General features: G+C 43.9%; 1 protein-coding gene across 1 annotated transcript in view; it reads right to left on the reverse strand.

Moving 5' to 3' along the window:
* Positions 1–20,911, reverse strand: part of mxt (Eukaryotic translation initiation factor mextil) — a 247,711-nt gene that overhangs the window by 107,862 nt on the left and 118,938 nt on the right. The window lies entirely within an intron of this gene.

The following is a 20,911-nucleotide window of genomic DNA, read 5'->3' on the forward strand; positions in this document are numbered from 1 at the left end:
GTTCAGTTATTATTGAAGTGTATCAAGTTAAACTTGAAATCTGATATAAAAGATTTAAAATACAAGAAAAATTTATGTAACAATGATTCAGTAGATAAAAAACATACAGTACTTTAACTGTTTCTTTACATATTACACAATATTTATGTTAAATTTCATCTTCACAATAGAGATTCATAATAAATTCACACCTTATGATGAATATAGCTGTAGGGAAATCAAAAAAGTCAAATTATGTAAAAAAAAAAACAAAAGCGTTGAATGTAATGAAACACCATTTTCTGGGTGAGCCCCAGTGGCTCCCTGGAGCTACAAGACTGATATACGCTATATTAGTCTGGGGCTTCGGTCAATGGAGTTCTGCCTACTGGGGGACCACGAACCAGAACCTGGCCCCCCCTCAGAGAGGCGCCGGGAGCAATGGCCTAGGAACCTCCCCCCTCCCTTGTATTTGAGGGTATTCCCTGTCTGCCATTAACCGGGGTTAGGTACCCAAAAAGATAAGCATCTCAAAACAAACCCCACATGGTAGAAAATTGCAAGGAAGCGGCCGCACTGTGTGTCTCAGCAAGAACACGAGACAACTGGCCGCAACCTGCGACCCAATGCAACACAGGAATGACTGGGACCAGGAATATTCACCAAAGAATGTTCAGGAAAGGGGCAAGGACCCTGATCGACCTCCATAACCCTGGGGCCCAAACATCAGGCCAAGACGTGTCCCCAAACACAGTGGCAAGAGAAGCATACTGACGAGCATCATGGGCACGAGGGTAGACCGCAGGCTGGCTTGACTTAAGAACCCTGCGGACAATCTGAGAGACCCAAGCCCTGGAACAGGGAACGAAGGAAGTCCGATCAATCCAAAGCATGTCCACGGCCACAGAAGCAGAAGCGCGCAGGTAACGGCATACAGCTGCAACCGGACATAACACATGATGAATCCCCAGCCAGACCAATCAAGCATCAAAACCCCAGGGGACTCTCAGGAAGCCCGTCAGCACGTTCTTTGCCAGAAAAGGAGACGGCTGCACCCAAACCGGGGTTTAGGCAGCCAGAAAGGAAGGCATTTCAAAACAAACCCCCACATGGTAGGAAATTGCAAAAAACCCAGGACCAAACAAAGAAACAGAACGCCCCAAAAGAAAACAAGGGAAACAAGCAAATAAGTAAATGTTAACCACCACCACCTTCTAACCACTTCTCCCCAGAAGTAAACCGTCATTGTCCACCAGGACCGAATGAGCAGAAACCTCTATGCTGGAGGTTTCGGGTTGGTGTGCATGAAGCATACCAACCCGAAACCAAGAGGCCAATGCCAACAGAAACAGAGCCTACTGGAAGCAAACCAGAAACAAAGGGGCCACCACAAACCGAGGACAAGAAAGAAAAAAAAACACCCAGTCCATGGACCAGGATGGCTCAGGGGGGAGCATGAACAGGCTGGAGGTGAAACAAAGCATGAGAAAGCTTACTGAACAGGGTAGAAGTAACATCCACCCAGAACACAAGCTGAAATGGCTCCACCAGCACTGTACGAGAAGATGCGACAATATTAGGCAGAAAATGAAGGTCCTGAGAGAGCCAAGAAAAAATGGACCAGACAACCAAAACAGAAATAGAAGACAACCTGCAAAGAGAGAGGAAAAGGCAAAAAGAACTCCAAGAGACTCCATACTGCCGCTGGGACAAAGACCGCAGGTGGGAACCTTCACTGAAGTCACCACATTACCAACCAAGAGGTGATACATTTTTGGGGAGTTCTTTAGCAACTTTGAGGTCTGGCCCGAGTCACTGGAAAAAGTGGAGCTGCTGGAAGAGGTAGAGCCGCAGAAAATGCCCCGAGTTCGCACACCAAGCAAGCAGCGCATAAAACCAAGGCTGGGCTGGCCACTACAGGGCCACAAGGACGACTCTCCCACGGAAGACTCCAAATGAGTCAGAAGTCAAAGCACCAGCTGGACCGGGAGGAAAGAGGAACAAGTAACCCCACCTCAACCAGTCCTGCCGAAAAGCGTCCACCACGACAGCACCGCAATCGGGAAAGGGCGCCCCATATATCGGGAGACACCTGGACCACGCCAACGCGAAGATGTTCACAGCCCCCTATGTGGCTTGTAGGTCCGGCAGAGCCAACAGAAGGAGTCGGCATCGACCGTTCATTCTGTGGACAGGGGAATGAACCGTGACAGGCCGTCCGCCAGAACGTTGGACATTCCCCACAAGTGAACCGCACAGAGAGCTAAAACTTGAGAATCCAACAGATGAGTCACCCAAAGCGACCAGCCCCAAAGCGACCGGACCTTAGAAAACCTGTGTGTGGTTCAGACAAGGAACCTCCGGAGCGCACTCTGAATGGAGCCGGATCATTGAGCCTTGAGCGACACGAACTCCCCGCAGCGAAGCCAACCCGCCGTAAACTCTTGCACTGTGCCGGCATTGTGAGCCCCAACGGAAGAATGGAGCCCACTGCCCCTGGCCGGCCTGGTGAGTACTAGTCACAAAGCCCCAGATGAGAGACAAGGCTTCCATGAACACAACGAGCGAAAGATCGGGAAGCATCATGGCACTGAACCCCAAAAACCCAAAGAGGAAGCCGGCGACACAGTAATTGACGCAAGGCCCATGGGGTCGAACTCAGCGGTCGCAAGAGAGGCGAAAGGGACGTCCCCGAAGGAGCCAGAACAGACGCCAAAGCCAGACCCGACCTGGCAAATAAATCAGCACAGCGAAGTTCAGACACCCGCACAACTGCTCGAGCAACCGCCAAGTGACCCGGGATCTCCTCAGGAACAGCTGAAGGCAGGACTGCAGCTGCAGTCCTGCTGCAGGACCAGGAGGGATGGGGGGGGGGGGAGGGAGGATGCACAGAAGTGGTCCGAGATTCCCAAACAAAGCCCAGCCAGGTCCGAACCTGGGATGGAACCAGATAGAACTTTCCCCAGATCACCAGGAACCCGAACCTGGCAAGCTGAGAAAGAACCATCCCTCTGGTGAGCAGACAAGCAGACTGGCTGGGAGCCCACACCAACCAGTCGTCGAGGTAGGCCAATACCCGAACACTTAGCAGATGTAGACGGCCACCACAAACCGTGTAAGATGCGTGAAAGCGTGAGGTACCAGATGCCGGCCAAATGGAAGGCAACGAAAACAAGAAGCACGCCGCCCCACCACCAAACCTAACCAATCCCTGAACCCAGGATGAAGTGGGACGTGCCAATACGGGTCCCGGAGGGCCAGAAACATCAACAACCCAGTTCCAAAAGATGCCAGATCTGGGACAGAGAGATCATCTGAAAGGAGTTTCAAGGAATCCAGCAGTTTAGATGGGACAAATCCAGAATGAACCGAATATCTGAACAATCCCGTTTTGGCACTGGAACAAGCAGGAAACCCACTTGAGAGACGAGGTCGTTTTGACCACACCCAGGAGCACTCACATCAAGATGACCCGACGGGGCGCAGAGTGAGAAGCCCGCCCCACCAACCCCAAGATTTCGAGGAGGAGGAGGAGCTACCCAACACCGCCACAGGCTGGAAGACACGACCCGAAACGTCCACGAATCGTGGGACCATGCATGACCATGATGAATAGTGGGACCAAGCATGGGCAAACAGAGCTAGCCTCACCCCTATCGCCCTGTCAACGGAGCGATCTGCGAAGGGACCGGGGCCTTCCTCTCTGAGAAGCCGACCAGATGAAGCAGCCTCAGAGAAGGAACTGGCACAGAAGCTGGCACCAAAAGCCCACCTCAACTAGCAGAAGCTGGAGCCCCTGCCACGGCAACCAAAACTCATGCCAAGCCCCAAGAAAGAAAAGCTGTCTGTAAGCCAGTAAGACCCAGAACCCCCAGAACACACCTAAGATGGGGACGAGGACCCGAACGCAAAAGAGGCCGTGCCAAGAGGGGTAAATTCCAGATCGCACAGAAAACCACAAAGGGCCTCTCAAACCTCCACAGGGGTAAACCCTAGAGGAAGAAAACCTCCGAATGCAACAGAAGAAACCAAAGGAACCCGGAAACGAAACCAGAGTGAGCCCAAACCACCACATTTGCTGGCAGAAAACGCACCACGGAAAGGAAGGGCCAGACACAAGACCCTGACAAAAAAAGTGGCGAAAACGGCCAGAAAATGGACCGAACACTGAGGACTGAAGGCATGGGAGGCAGCAGTGACACTGGGTCCAAAACCAGGGCTGAGAATCCAATCCCTGACAGAAAACACAAGACCAGGCAAAAACATCTTACAATGAAGAAAGGGTAAACTACAGTAGAAGGGTGAACGTCACCCTTAGACAAGGGTAACTAACAAACTGCAAACTCGCACAAGGCAAGATGGGACTCGGAAGACCCATCCATAAGTCTGCAACGAAGTTTTCCAGGGCACCAATGGGAAGCCCAGGCAATGGTTTTGCAAAGCCAGTTGAGCCCTAAGAGTGTCAGCAAGAGGAAAGAGGGCCAAACTGGACCCCTGGGAAGTGTACAAGTACAGGGGCCTAGAGGAGGGCCACCGAAAATATCATATAGGAACTAATAGTCAGACCAGGCAGAACCCCTCCAGGCAAGAAACAAAAAGAAAAGCAAAACTCTGCAAAAGCACAACAACAACAGGAGGAACAGGGAACATAGACATCGCTAGGTAGGCGTACTGCGCAGCACCTTGCGCCCCCAGCCAGCATCATCATCATTTCCTACCCAGGCTCAAACAAAGGCCACGAAACCCCAGCTGGCCCCAAGGGTGGGGGTAAATGCTGAGCAGCAAGAACCCCTATGGAAATGAAGGGCCAAAAGCTCTAAGGAAGGCAACCCTAGAACCCAAGGATAATACTTACAGGATGCTTAGGGAAGGCAGCCCTAAGCACATGCAGTCCCAGGACACTACACTACTCCTGGCCAACATGCCACAAACAGCAGGAAACACAACAAGGGCAGAAAATCCTGCAGGAAACCAAGGCCAGAGTTGACAAGTGCCCCAGAGCGCTTCAGCTTACAAACTGAGGAGCTGGACAGCCGGCGCACCCCTGATACCCTTCCCCTCTTGGGGGGGGGGGGGAAGATCAGGAGTGGGGCTGCACTGACCACGGTGGTTAACATTTGCTTGTTTTTCTTGTTTTCTTTTGGGGAATTCTGTTTCTCTGTTTGGTTTGGGGTCTGCAATTTCCTACCATGTGGGGTTTGTTTTGGGACGCCTATCTTTCTGGGGTGCCTAACCCAGGTCGATGGCAGACAGGAAATACCCCAAAATACAAGGGGGTTTCCCTAGGCCATTGCTCCTTGCACCTCTCTGAGGGGGGCCAGGTTCTGGCTCATGGTCCCCGGTAGACAGAACTCCAGTGACTGAAGCCCAGACTAATATAGCATGTATCAGTCCTATAGCTCCAGGGAGCCATAGGGGTTACCCACAGAAAAAAAAGTATTCTGAAGTTATCATATATACTTACTGGGAAAACAAAGTCATATTTTCTGGGGATAGCAGCTTGTGGCTTCCTGAAGCTACATGCTGATCTAGTGCCAAACTACTAAGTGCTATTAGTTGCGGAGTTCTTTTAGGCCTACCGGGGAGCCACAAGCCAGAAACTGGCCCCCCTTTAATGAGGCGCAGAGAGCAGTGGCAATATGATAAAATTGACAGTGAATTTTAATCATGTCTGCCACCACCAGGAAAGTATCCATAAAGTCAGAGAAACAAAACAGGCCACTGCTAATTATAAAAATTATTAAGACCTCAAAATTGCTAAAAGAACTCCCCCAAAATGTAAACAAATGATAGAACATTCATGAAACTAGCACTAGCTCATTCGCCCTACCTACCCCCTCATTTGGAAGAAGGGAGGCAGACTACGTCAACCAGCTGCTACACCCTCAGTTCTTGCTGGTGGTAGCTAGTGGCCTGGCTGTCCCCTGTCACTCTGGCTCCGGTTTCCTTTCATCCCCTAAGTGGGTTTTTTTTTTGCCTTTGTGGCTGTTCTAATGCATGTTTGTGGTGTGTAAGCCTGGATTATAAGGAGCTTGGAGCTGCATGTGTACAGGGTTTTCCTCTCAGTGTGCTCCTTAGTGCTGCCCTTGTGCTGTCAGGATTCCCTTCCCTGGAGTATTCGGAGTTCGCTTCCTTATAGGGCTTCCTCGCTTGTAGTGGTCCTCACCCCTAGACAAATCTGTGTTTGGTTTCAGCCTTCCCTGGTGTCGGGAGAGGATTTTGGCTGACAGAGCGTATTGCAGATTGCACATCCTAACCAAGGCATGCTGAGGTTGGACACCTCAACCTCTGGCGAGCAGGTTCAGTCTACTTACACCTGTTTCTGTGTCAATCCTTCTCTATTCCCTTTTATTCCAAAGAGATTTCCCTTCTTTTCTCAGGAGAACCTGCTCCCATTCCATATTGAGATTCTGGCATAGAGATCCCAGTGCTCCTGCAGGGCCATTTCCTGCAGACCCTGGAAAATGCCTGCAGGTTCGGTGGCCCAATGGATATTCCCAATGAACCCACTCTTGCCTTGTGCGAGTTTGAGGGTTGTGCAGTGTCTGTGCCACAAGATGATACTCATATCATCTGCTTCCACAATGCTGCCTGCTGGGTCAGTAACACCTTTGACCTGGAGTCGTGTGGGACTTGTTCTCTGCACATTACTCATCTAACAAGCCCTTGTGATGATGTTCAGGGTTTTCAAGCTGCAAATGCTTTATGCTTACAATTTTCTGCCTTACAGTGATCTAGTCATCCATGTTAGAAGCTTACCTGTCACCACCTTCTCACCTAACGTGTTCCAACCGTCTACCACTCTGTTTACAAAAGTGAATTTTCTTATATTTCTCCGGCAGTTTTGTTTCGTTAGTTTAAATCTATGACCTCTTGTTCTTGAAGTTCCGGGTCTCAGGAATTCTTCCCTATCAATTTTATCGATTCCTGTTACTATTTTGAACGTAGTGATCATATCACCTCTTTTTCTTCTATCTTCTAGTTTTTGCATATTTAATGCCTCTAACCTCTCCTCGTAGCTCTTGTTCTTCAGTTCTGGGAGCCACTTAGTGGCATGTCGTTGCACCTTTTCCAGTATAATAATGTGCTTCTTAAGATATGGGCACCATACAACCGCTGCATATTCCAGCTTTGGTCTAACAAAAATCGAGAGCAATTTCTTTAGTATTTCTCCATCCATGTATTTAAAAGCAATTCTGAAGTTAGAAAGTGTAGCATAGGCTCCTCGCACAATGTTCTTAATGTGGTCCTCAGGTGACAGTTTTCTATCTAGAACCACCCCTAGATCCCTTTCTTTGTCAGAATTCTTTAAAGATTTCTCACAATATATATATTGGTTGTGTGGGGTCTATGTTCTCCTATTCCACATTCCATAACATGGCATTTATTCACATTGAATTCCATTTGCCAAGTGTTGCTTGGCAAATACTTATTTTGTCCAGGTCTTCTTGAAGGGCATGACAATCATCTAGGTTTCTTATCTTCCATATTATCTTAGCATCATCAGCAAACATGTTCATATAATTCTGTATTCCCACTGGTAGAGCGTTTATGTAGACAATGAACATTACCGGTGCAAGAACTGAACCCTGTGGTACTCCACTCGTGACATTCCTCCAATCCGATACCTTGCCTCTGATTACGGCCCTCATTTTTCTGTCATTAAGGAAATTTTTCATCCATGTTAGAAGCTTACCTGTCACCCCTCCAATATGTTCCAGTTTCCAGAACAACCTCTTATGTGGAACTCTGTCAAAAGCCTTTTTTAGGTCCAGATAGATGCAGTCAACCCAACCATCTCTTTCCTGTAAAATCTCTGTGGCTCGATCATATAAACTGAGTAAGTTCGTTACACAGGATCTTCCAGATCGAAAACCATACTGTCTGTCTGATATTATATCGTTTTTCTCCAGGTGTACTACCCATTAAGTTTTAATTATTTTTTCCAATATTTTGACTATTATGCTTGTCAATGATACAGGTCTATAATTAAGGGGTCGTCCCTGCTTCCACTTTTGTAGACTGGAACTATGTTAGCCTTTTTCCACACATCAGCTACAACTCCTGTAAACAGGGATACCTGAAAAATCAGTTGAAGTGGAATGCTGAGCTCAGCAGCACATTTTCTCAGAACCCATGGTGAAATTCCATCTGGACCAACTGCTTTGTTCTTACTTAGCTCCTTGAGCATTTTTTCCACTTCGTCTCTAGACACCTCTATGTGCTCTATGTTGTTCTCTGGAATTCTTATTGCGTCTGGTTCCCTGAAGATTTCATTTTGTACAAACACACTTTGGAACTTTTCATTTAATGTTTTACACATTTCATTTTCATTTTCCGTGAATCTATTTCCCATTTTGAACCTCTGAATATTATCCTTTACCTGCAATTTATTGTTTATGAATTTATAGAATAGACCTGGTTCTGTTTTACATTTGTCTGCAATCCCTTTTTCAAAATTTCTTTCTGCCTCTCTCCTCACTGCTGTGTAGTTGTTTCTCGCATCTTTGTAGCACTGGTATGTTTGGGAGTTTGGCCTCTTCTTGTATTGATTCCATTTTTATGTCTTTTGGCCTCTGGCCCTCTTGCAATTTCTGTTGAACCAATCCTGTTTCCTAGTTCTGCATCTCTGTTTTGGTATAAATTTTTTTGTGCCTTATCATATATTTCACAAAACTTGACATACATCTCATTCACTTCCTTGCCTAGCAACACGTCTGTCCAATTATACCCACTAAGAATTTTTCTAAGGTGGCCATAATGTCCTCTCCTAAAGTCAGGTTTTTCATTTGCATCGACCGTCATATTTTCTTCCAGATTATAACGCATTGCATACTTTATTCCCAAAAAGACATGGTCACTTTTACCCAAGGGAGGAAGGTACTGAATGTCAAATATTTCTTCCTCCTTCCTGGTAAATATCAAATCTAGCATGGAGGGGATGTCCCCTTCCCTCATCCTCGTAGTTTGTTTAACATGTTGATACAAGAATGTTTCCAGGATGAGGTCTACAAATTTACAGGTCCAGAAATCTTCTGTTTTAGCTTCACATGCTTCCCAGTCAAGTAATTACCTAAGTAATTACCTAAGTGTAGTTACAGGATGAGAGCTACGCTCGTGGTGTCCCGTCTTCCCAGCACTCTTTGTCATATAACGCTTTGAAACTACTGACGGTCTTGGCCTCCACCACCTTCTCACTTAACTTGTTCCAACCGTCTACCACTCTATTTGCGAAGGTGAATTTTCTTATATTTCTTCGGCATCTGTGTTTACCTAGTTTAAATCTATGACCTCTTGTTCTTGAAGTGCCAGGTCTCAGGAAATCTTCCCTGTCGATTTTATCAATTCCTGTTACTATTTTGTATGTAGTGATCATATCACCTCTTTTTCTTCTGTCTTCTAGTTTTGGCATGTTTAATGCTTCCAACCTCTCCTCGTAGCTCTTGCCCTTCAGTTCTGGGAGCCACTTCGTAGCATGTCTTTGCACCTTTTCCAGTATGTTGATGTGCTTCTTAAGATATGGGCACCACACAACAACTGCATATTCTAGCTTTGGCCTAACAAAAGTCATGAACAATTTCTTTAGTATATTGCCATCCATGTATTTAAATGCAATTCTGAAGTTAGAAAGCATCGCATAGGCTCCTTGCATAATATTCTTTATGTGGTCCTCAGGTGATAGTTTTCTATCTAGAACCACCCCTAGATCTCTTTCTTTATCAGAATTCTTTAAAGATTTCTCACATAATATATAGGTTGTATGGGGTCTATGTTCTCCTATTCCACATTCCATAACATGACATTTATTAACATTAAATTCCATTTGCCAGGTGGTGCTCCATATACTTATTTTGTCCAGGTCTTCTTGAAGGGCATGACAATCATCCAAATTTCTTATCCTTCCTATTATCTTAGCATCATCAGCAAACATGTTCATATAATTCTGTATACCAACTGGTAGATCATTTATGTACACAATAAACATCACTGGTGCAAGAACTGAACCCTGTGGTACTCCACTTGTGACATTTCTCCATTCCGATACATTGCCTCTGATTACTGCCCTCATTTTTCTATGGGTCAGAAAATTTTTCATCCATGATAGAAGCTTACCTGTCACCCCTCCAATATTTTCCAGTTTCCAGAACAACCTCTTATGTGGAACTCTGTCGAAAGCCTTTTTTAGGTCCAGATAGATGCAGTCAACCCAACCATCTCTTTCCTGTAATATCTCTGTGGCTCGATCATAGAAACTGAGTAAATTCGATACACAGGATCTTCCAGATCGAAAACCATACTGTCTGTCTGATATTATATCATTTCTCTCCAGGTGTTCTACCCATTTAGTTTTGATTAGCTTTTCCAATACTTTCACTATTACACTTGTCAATGATACAGGTCTATAATTGAGGGGGTCTTCCCTGCTGCCACTTTTGTAGATTGGAACTATGTTAGCCTGTTTCCACACGTCTGCTACGATTCCTGTACACAGGGATGCCTGAAAGATCAGGTGAAGTGGAATGCTGAGCTCAGATGCACATTCTCTCAGAACCCATGGTGAAACGCCATCTGGGCCAGCTGCTTTGTTCTTCCCGAGCTCCTTTAGCATATTTTCCACTTCATCTCTAGACACCTCTATCCGCTCTATGTTGTTCTCTGGAATTCTTATTGTGTCTGGTTCTCTGAAGATTTCATTTTGTACAAACACACTTTGGAACTTTTCATTTAATGTTTCACACATTTCCTTTTCATTTTCCGTGAATCTGTTTCCCATTTTCAACCTCTGGATATTATCCTTTACCTGCAATTTGTTGTTTATGAATTTGAAGAATAGGCCCGGTTCTGTTTTACATTTATCTGCTATCCCTTTTTCAAAATTCCTTTCTGCCTCTCTCCTTACTGCTGTATAGTTGTTTCTCGCATCTTTGTATCGCTGGTATGTTTGGGGGTTTGGCCTCTTCCTATACTGATTCCATTTTTGTGTCTTTTGGTCTCTTGCCCTCTCACAATTTCTGTCGAACCAATCCTGTTTTCTGGCCCTGCATCTCTGTTTTGGTATGAATGTTTGTGTGCCTTCCTCGTATAGTTTTAAAAATTTGGCATACATTTCATTTACTTCCCTACCTAGCAACAATTCTGTCCAATTACACTCATTAAAAAAATTTTGAAGTTCCCCATAGTTGCCTCTCCTTAAATCGAGTTTATCAACTGTTTCAATGTCCCCATTTTCTTCTAGATGATATCTTAAAGCATATTTAATGTCTAACAGGACGTGATCACTCTTTCCAAGTAATTACCTAAGTGTAATTACCTAAGTGTAGTTACAGGATGAGAGCTACGCTCGTGGTGTCCCGTCTTCCCAGCACTCTTTGTCATATAACGCTTTGAAACTACTGACGGTCTTGGCCTCCACCACCACAAGTGTGTCACAGCCTGTGTTTTCCTCTTTGTTGTGATACCTGTAGTGCTCCCTCCTCCCTGATAAGCCCCATTCTTTTCTTTCACAGTGAGTAGGTAGCGCTAGAGAACTACAAGGGGCCCTCCCCAGAAAAACTACCATTGACTGTTCAATCCCCCCCACCCCCTCCAAATGAGGGGGAAGGTGGGGCAAACGAGCCAACGCTGGTTTCACAAATTTTCAATTGTTTGTTATATATTGTGGGAGTTCTTTTAGTAATTTTGAGGTTTTAATAATTTTTATAACCAGCAATGCTCTGTTTTGTTTCGCTGACTTTATAGGCGCTTCCCTGATGGTGGCAGACATGATTAAAATTCACTAACAACTTTATCGTAGCACCACCGATCTCTGCGCCTCATTAGAGGCCAGTTTCTGACTCATGGTCCCCAGGAGGCTAAAAGAACTCTGTGACTTATAGCACATAGCAGATTGGTACTGTATCAGCATTGTAGCCACCAGGGTTCACCCAAAAATTGGCATCTCATTACATTCAATATTTTTTTAGTCAAACTACTCTATGTTCAACATATTTTTTTTCCTTATTAATTTATATTCTCCCATTTGGGTCTATGAAATACCTAATTTATATTTAATGTGATATATTATTATTAATATTTCTAAATTGGTTACAAACTCTTTAAAATTAAACCTGCCCACCCCCTGGCATCTTACTTTATAATGTCATTAAAATATTAAGTTGAAACACAAATTATATACAGGGTAATCATTACAAAGTTTGCATCTGCCACAGTCACAGAAGACAAATGGGTGCAAGTGGGGGTAAAAGACTTTTTCCTATTTAAATCCTTATTTTTTATAGACCCTTGAAAGTAGCCTTTGAGTTCTTTAAAAGCTTCTTTTCAAGTGTGACCTCCGTTGCTCCCAAGGCAAGATTTGTTAGGTTTAAAAGACAGGACCTTCACAACTCAGAGCAAGGCAACAAAGGATGAAGAACCACTCATCGTTGAACGTCTAGATCAGCGAGGATAGAAATTGGTTACTCTCGTGATACCACTAACTTCCCATGGGAAGGAGAGTCATTCACCCCGCCCAAAAATGGAAGAAAATTGCCCCAGCTGTGACTCTGAACCTCCCTATACATCCCCCCATGAAGAGACGAGAAACTTTGGCCTCCAACCCTGCTTCTATGTGAAGGAAGACCTAAGTATCTTTGGTCCCACTGCAAAGGATAGGGAAATGTAAGCCAGATGCTTAACAGCCAGAGCCACAGCATCAGGGGGCACAGTCCCAGACATGCCCTTCATGTTTGCAATTTGAGACTGACACGTTTATTGATTTTTTTATAAACAAGAATGTATATTGGGTTTGTGAGAGTACATAACACTGGTATTCTTACATTCTTGCAAACTACTAACATGCATAGCATATTGGGTAGGTCCTTAATCTAAGAGATTAGTTTATTAAGATTTGGCAAAATTTGAGTTCAACATAATAACTACAATATAAATTGATGGTATTGATTACACTGATGACAGTGTAAGTCTTAAGTACTAATATTGAGGAAGTAGGTAGGACAAGCTATAGTGAGAGTTTAAAGCACAAGATAGGAAACTATGAGGATGTAATTAGGTACTTTTTGGTTTTACTTTTAAATAAGACATAGGATGGACAATTATTTAATTCATTTGGGAGTGAGTTCCATAGACTCTCAAGTGGACCACCAAATATGAATGCAAGCCATTTTCCAAGAAAATTAAATATTGTACAAAAACAGTTCTGCAAAAACTGGGAAATGAGAACTTAAGCTCTAATATTTCAACAAAACAGCCTTTAATTTTGACACTGTGCACATCTACCAGAAGGCTTGAACATGACGGCCACATAAACACAAGACTTCTCCAAGGATAAAAACAACTCAAAATACTCGAACGCTCAACCGCTCCTGCTGACCCTCCAATTTTATCAGCCTGCTCCTTGAGCCCACAGCAACCCCACAAATGATGTAGCATCTCCAGAAGGCAGCTAAGTACTCAGTGACTCAAATGTGATTAAAACAAACGACATGACCAACACATTATCTCATTTCGACCTCATTAGTGTTGCTCCCTGGAGGAAGCTGTACCTGGCATTCATTGCTGCCACATCAACGAGTTCTCCCCATTTTGCCTGCCTCCGTTTATCCTGCTACCATGCATAACAAACCCAAGTTCGTTAAGGCCACTAAGAAAGATAGCACACCTATCAGGAATAACCCAACTAACCAGGCTAGCAACAGTAATCGTGCAGCTGTCTCCCCCTTAGGGGCCGCCAGGGGGGCGGGGGGGTTACCGACTCTCCCCTTGACAACAATAACAAATCATCACAGCTGGGTGGAGCGACGTCATTGACATGGGCCATGCAACAATAATATAAACATATGGAGCAATTTAAATGAGCTGCAACCCCTTGTTCTAACTTCAAGCACTTTGCTGATAACCCATGGCTCAAGTTATTAACCCAAATACATGAAGAACAAATGTCAGTAATCCAAGAGCAGTCAGCCATAATAACAAACCTGCAAGGTGAAGCTATAGCCATGCTCAGGAATAATCAAGATCTGTCTACCAGAGTCGACCTCCTAGAACAAGAATTAAGATCTCTCATGAACACAGTTACTAACTTTAAACCAGCAGAAACCACTAGGAAACAGGAAGAAATGTTACAAAAGTTTGAGAACCATCTTAACACCCTACAACAGCAACACACTGTTACCCAAGATGACTCAGACCAACATAAGCTCCTTGATTCTGTTGTTATCTCATCACATGATTTTCCCCTAGAAACTGATGGAGAAGACTGTGCTGCCATCGTGATCCAGGAATTGCAGAATATGATGAGTTATTCAATCCAAGCAAGTGACATCAAATCAGCTTATAGAGTGGGTACCAAATCATCTGGTACAAATAACAGGAAAATTTGATTTAAATTAGATAGCTGCTCCCGCAAGTCAGACCTCATCAGAGCCGCAGTCTCTAGTAAACACACTGTTTATGTGAATGACTGTCTGACCAAGTTCAGACAAAAACTCTTATTTAAACTGCATGAAATCTGCAAAAATTCCCCCTGCAATTAAACATTGTTTTGTGCGAGATGGTAAAATTACAGGTAGGAAGACTGACTGGAAAAACTTATGTAATAACTACTGAGGCACACCTCAGTTCTTTCCTTGAAGACTGTGCGATATCAGCTGAATAACCAGAATATAAATTATAGTCTCATCTAACTACCCAAGTGTACTATAGCACTGCCTTCCTTTTCAAATTTTTTTTTTTTTTTTTTTAAATTGTCCTTTTTGTTATTATCTTTTTCTTTTCTTTTTATACCTTAAATCTTACCTTACTGACAGGCTCCAGTATGTTTCTGTGAATAATTCCATTTCTCCCACCCTACCCATCAACACTGGTGTTCCTCAGGGCAGCATACTTGGCCCTCTCCTCTTTCTCATCTACATTAATGACCTTCCAAATGCCTCCCAACACCTCAACCCAATTCTATTTGCTGATGACACAACCTTCATTTACTCCAGTCCTGACCCCCTTGCTCTAAATGTCACAGTGAATACTGAACTAAATAAAGTCCATCTTTGGCTAACTGCCAACTCACCCTTAACATTGACAAAACTTTCTATATTTTGTTTGGCAATAAATCCTCAAATCAAATAAATCTCAAAATAAACAGTACCCAAATTTGTAACAAAGTAGATGGCAAATTCCTTGGTGTTCTCATTGACCAAAAGGTGAATTTCCAGGGACACATTCTAAATATATAAAAAAAAAGTTTCAAAAACTATTGGCATTCTTTCTAAGATCAGATATTATGTACCTCGCCCTTCCCTGGTGACACACTATTACTCCCTCATCTATCCATATCTCAACTATGGTATTTGTGCTTGGGGTCCTACTACCCAAAATCATTTACGTCCTCTAATTACTCAACACAAAGCTGCTATTAGGACAATATCCAACTCTGGCCCCAGACCAGAGTACTGGTCTCACTCGGTACCCCTACTCAAATCTCTGAATATGTTAGATATTAAGTCTCTGCATGTGTATTATATATATATAAAATGCTGAACTGTAATGTCAATCCTAACCTTAAATGCTTCCTAGAAGGTTGTAACAGAACCCATGAGCACCACACCAGAAGCAAATACCTATTTGATATTCCAAGAGTATGACTTAATCAAACTAGAAATGCTCTACAAATCAAGGGACCCAGAATGTGGAATGACCTTCCCAACCATGTTAAAGACTGAACCCCTCCCAACCAGTTTAAGATAAAAACTAAGCACTACCTAATTAACTCCCTGTAACCTACCTTACACCTTAATGTCAACCCATTGTCTGCTATTTTAAACAATGCTGTTTGTCGACCAAATTTTATATTTGCTATTTTTCTGCCATGTTCCCCCCCTTTTTTTATTTTTTTATTTTCTCAACACAATTTATACTTTAATCTCAATTAGTATTAAGTTTTAGTCTTTAGTGTTTTTCCTGCCTGAAACGCTTTGCGTCATAGTGGCTTTAGGCATTGTATGTACTAGCTCTATCTATAAATCCATCAATGTTTGTATCACACCTTGTATGTATGTGCTTTACCTGAATAAACATTTGAATTTTTTATATACTCCATACTCCATTGTTCCATTGTACACTGGCTTTGCCTGTGTCCTCTAGTATAAACTTTATCATTCAGTGTATCTGAGTGTATCTCTAAGTAATCTACCTCATTTTTGTCTTAGTGTAACTTTAGTAATTAACTATAGTGTAATTATATTATTAACCCCTTAACTGAACAGCCTCCAAATATGACAACCCCCCTGTGCACAGGAAATAAAATCTTTGGAAAAAATTCTTTTATGTAGAAATCTTTGGAAAAATTTATTTTATATAAAATTCTTTATATCTACCAATATGTAGCCATCAATGATATAACCTCTCCTACTCTACCACTAACTGTAGGGGTACCACAGGGCAGCATCCTAGGACCCCTATTGTTTATTATATACATCAATGATTTGCCCAATGTCTCTAACATGCTTAAACCTATATTGTTTGCTGATGATACTACTCTCATCTACTCTGACCCTAACCCACTCATATTAAATAATGTTGTAAACAATGAATTAAAAAAGTCCACTTGTGGATGTCAACCAACAAACTCACACTATCTTGAGGTTATCTTGAGATGATTTCGGGGCTTTTTAGTGTCCCCGCGGCCCGTTCCTCGACCAGGCCTCCACCCCCAGGAAGCAGCCTGTGACAGCTGACTAACACCCAGGTACCTATTTTACTGCTAGGTAACAGGGGCATAGGGTGAAAGAAACTCTGCCCATTGTTTCTCGCCGGCGCCTGGGATCGAACCCAGGACCACACGATCACAAGTCCAGCGTGCTGTCCGCTCGGCCGACCGGCTCCATTAAACATAGAAAAAACCTACTACATCTTATTTGGAAGCAAATCAACAAATGCAATTCAGCTTCAGATAGATAATGTAAACATTAGCACTAAAAATGATGGAAAGTTCCTTGGCCTATACTTTGATAAAAGACTCAACTTCAGTATCCAGAAGTTTAAATATCATCTGATATCATGGTTGTTATATTGAGTGCATTTTCTATTGCATTATTCCTTGAAATGATCCTCATTTTATGCTTCAGTGAACCAATGTATAACACTGAAATGTTATCCTAATGTACCTAGTAATTGTTGTTCATTATTGTGTATTGTTATTAATGTGTATTATTCTAATCTGCTTTTGTGTCAAAATTTCTTGCACTGTACCTGTAAACATTTTTTGTCAATTTCACTGTAATTATTCTACTTAAAATTATCTGTACATGTAAAGTAAAGCTATAAAGTACCTGTAAACATTTTTTGTCAATTTTACTGTGAATTATCTAAAAATTATCTGTTAGTTTAAGGACTTGCCCGAAACGCTATGCGAGCTAGTGGCTTTACAAGAATGTAAAATCAACTTAATTTCTATGTTCTCTGTTAACCCTCAATGTACCTTCTTGTATATAAATAAATAAATAAATAACTCTCGTCAACAGGTAAAAATTAAGAAGCAGAAGGGATGTCCTTTGGGATGAGAGAATTATGCTCCACCATGCACCAGATGGTGAATGGTGGAGCACCATGGCACTAGTTTGGCATTATAGTTCTGCCAAACTATGTAAACAGTCATCATACCCACAGAGAAGCAATGCTCAAGTCTGATCTACAATAGTTCACCAGAGCATGAATACTTGGTCTTCAGGTATATGAAGGGGATGTCTGGCTACCAATGGCTCACTAGCTATTGGTTATTGTTACCTTATTACCTTAACTCTGAGAAGCCAGCCAAACAGACTGGCTCGGATCAGCCTCCTGAAAAAGCAACCTAACTGAATATATATCAAGACAATCTTGGGTATCAAAAGTCCTGTGTCAGATCAAAGCAACCTGTGAACTTCAACACGAGAAAGCGGGTGAAGCCTGTGACAGAATCCAAACAAAAAGAAATAATCATGCTCAGCCATGATGAAGGTGAGGAAATGATCACAAGTACCCATGCAACTAATGTTCAAGTGGAAGAAACCGTGGAAGTAGTGGGAAAATGAGGCCAATATCTCAACAGTAAGTACACTATCACTTAAATCTGAAGAAAATTTAATAAACAAACATATGAAATTAAATAAATAAATAAATAAATAAATAAATAAAATAAATAAGTAAATAAAATAAATAAATAAATAGAGTAAATAAATAAATCAGTTAGTAGAAAGTCAAAGATATACACAAAGAACTTTTATATCAAGCAGACATGAAAGCATCAGAGCATATACTCCCTGCACACAACAGAGAACTTAACTAAGAAATACAGTTTGTGGTCAGCCACAACTAAATGCAGGCCCAATCAGAAAATATTAGATTTAATTGGAATGAGGTAATTTACCTGAGGGCCACCATCTCTAATGACCTTGACAGGGATCTGTCAAGAGGATTTTTTGAAATTTGAACTACAGTACTGTCGAGGCATTTATGGCTTTGGCATTTAGGCGATTCCAATAGTTTACCCTGTGGTTGAAAAAACCAACGTTGAATGTAATGAAACGCCATTTTCTAGGTGAGCCCCGGAGGGTTCCTGGAGCTTATCGGGCTAATGTATGTTATATTAGATTGGGACATTAGCCAAGGAGTTCAGACCTATCAGGGTCCAGCGCCAGAACCTGGCCCCTTCAGAGAGGTTTCAGGGAGCAATGGCCCTGGAAAACCCCCTTGTGGTTGGGGTTTTCCTTATCTGCCATCGACCAGGGTTAGGCACCCAGAAAGGTAAGCATAACAAAACAAAACCCCTACATGGTAAAAAAACTAAAACATAAAACTGAAAAGAGAGGTAGAAACTCCCTACAATCCCAAGGAAACAAGCAAACATCACACTTTACTGCCGCGCCAATCGTCCACGCAGCCCTCCCGCCCCAAGACGGGAGGGGGGGAGCCCCAGACCTCACCATGCCAGCTGCCTAGCATCAGTTCAGAAGCTAAGCTTCAACTAACGCAAAAAAAACGCCAACCAGTGGGAGGGAGGGTTGCCAGGGAGCCTACGGGCTCACCCAGAAAATGGCGTTTCATTACATTCAATGCTGGTTTTCTGTGGGGAGCCCCCTGCGGCTCCCTGGAGCTTCATACCCAAAGAGAAGGAAAAGAAAGGGCTGACCCAGGAGGCAGCCGCCACAAACTCTGCAACACGAAGCCAAGACAACAGGCTGCAACCTGCGACCCATGGCAACATGAATGCACATGAGCAGACACTCGCATAAAGAACGGGCGGCCAGGAACCTGTGCGACCCTCAAATCCTTGCACCTGAAATGAGCCCTAGACGTCACCAACACAGCAGCGAAAGCTGCAAACGTCCAAACGTGGAAACATGCAAACAGCACGGGCGCAAGGATAGACTGCAGGCTGGAAGACTTAAAAACTCTGCGGACGACCTGAGAGACCCGAGCCCTGAAACCAGGAACGAGGGGAACCGAATCAACCCAAAGCGCATCCCCAGACACGGTATGCAGGTAACGGCAAAGAGGCGCAACCTGACAACACATTACGCACCCTCGGCCGAACCAATCAAGCATCAATAACCCAAGGACCCCCAGGAAAGCAGCCGTCTCGACCATCGCCAGAAGGACAGAGAAAGGCTGCAAACGGACTAACCTACCACCAGTACCAAAGAGCAGAAACCTCTGCAACGGAGGAGACGGAAGCTCCCCGACCCGACCCACAGAGGCCCATGCCAACAAAATATGGCCTATGAAAACCAAACTTGAACCGAAGGGGCTACCACAAACTGAGGAGAAGAAGATAAGAGGACACCCTGATCAAAGACCAGGACAGCTCAGGCGACGCATGAGCAGGCTTGAGGTGAAACAAAACACGAGAAAGGGTACGGAACTGGGCAGATGTGACGTCCACACCGAAAGCAAGCCGGAGCGGCTCCGCCAGCACCTCACAAAACGAGGCGACAGTAAGAGACATTAAATAACTGTAGTCCTGAAAACCCAAGAAAGGACAAGACAACCCGATGCGAAAAAGAAGACAACCTATGAAGAGCAAGAAAAAGGAGCATAGAAACACCAGGAACATCATACTGTCGCCAAGATGAAGCTCACAGGTGGGACACCATCAACGAAGCCACCTGATCACCATAGAGATGTTGATACCTGCATCAAAATACCAGACGCGAAGAGCCAAGGAGAAGGCCGAATCAGTCACGTACAGGACCGAACCGACCTGCCGAAAGAGGCGGAACCATGGGAAAACGCCCTGGGTTCGAACACCTATCAAGCAGCGTCTGAAAATAAAGCTGGGCCGGCCACCAAGGGACCATGAGGACTACTGGGAATGGACTCCAACCGAGCCAGAACCCGAAGCAACAGCTGGACTGGGAGAAGAGGAACAGGTACCCCTACCTCTACCAGTCCTGCTGAAAGGCATCCACCGTGAACGCCTCGCAGGCGAGTAAGGGTGCCACATAGAATGGGCGACGCCTAGACCATGCCAACATGAAGATGTCCATGGCCAGGAGTCCAAACGTCCGGCAGAGCCAAAAAAACGAGTCGGCGACAACTGGCCAATCCGCAAACAGAGGAATGAACCCAGACAGGCTGTCCACTAGGACGTAGGACACACCCCGGACATGAAACTCATGGTTAGCCAAACCCCGAGAACCCAGCAAACCAGCCACCTGGAACTTTAAGAACAAGAGGTCATAGATTTAAATTAGCTAAACACAGATGCCGAAGAAATATAAGAAAATTCACTTTCGCAAACAGAGTGGTAGACGGTTGGAACAAGTTAGGTGAGAAGGTGGTGGAGGCCAAGACCGTCAGTAGTTTCAAAGCGTTATATGACAAAGAGTGCTGGGAAGACGGGACACCACGAGCGTAGCTCTCATCTTGTAACTACACTTAGGTAATTACACAGTGTGCACAT

Source organism: Procambarus clarkii, chromosome 27, assembly GCF_040958095.1.
Source record: "Procambarus clarkii isolate CNS0578487 chromosome 27, FALCON_Pclarkii_2.0, whole genome shotgun sequence".
Lineage (NCBI taxonomy): Eukaryota > Metazoa > Arthropoda > Malacostraca > Decapoda > Cambaridae > Procambarus > Procambarus clarkii.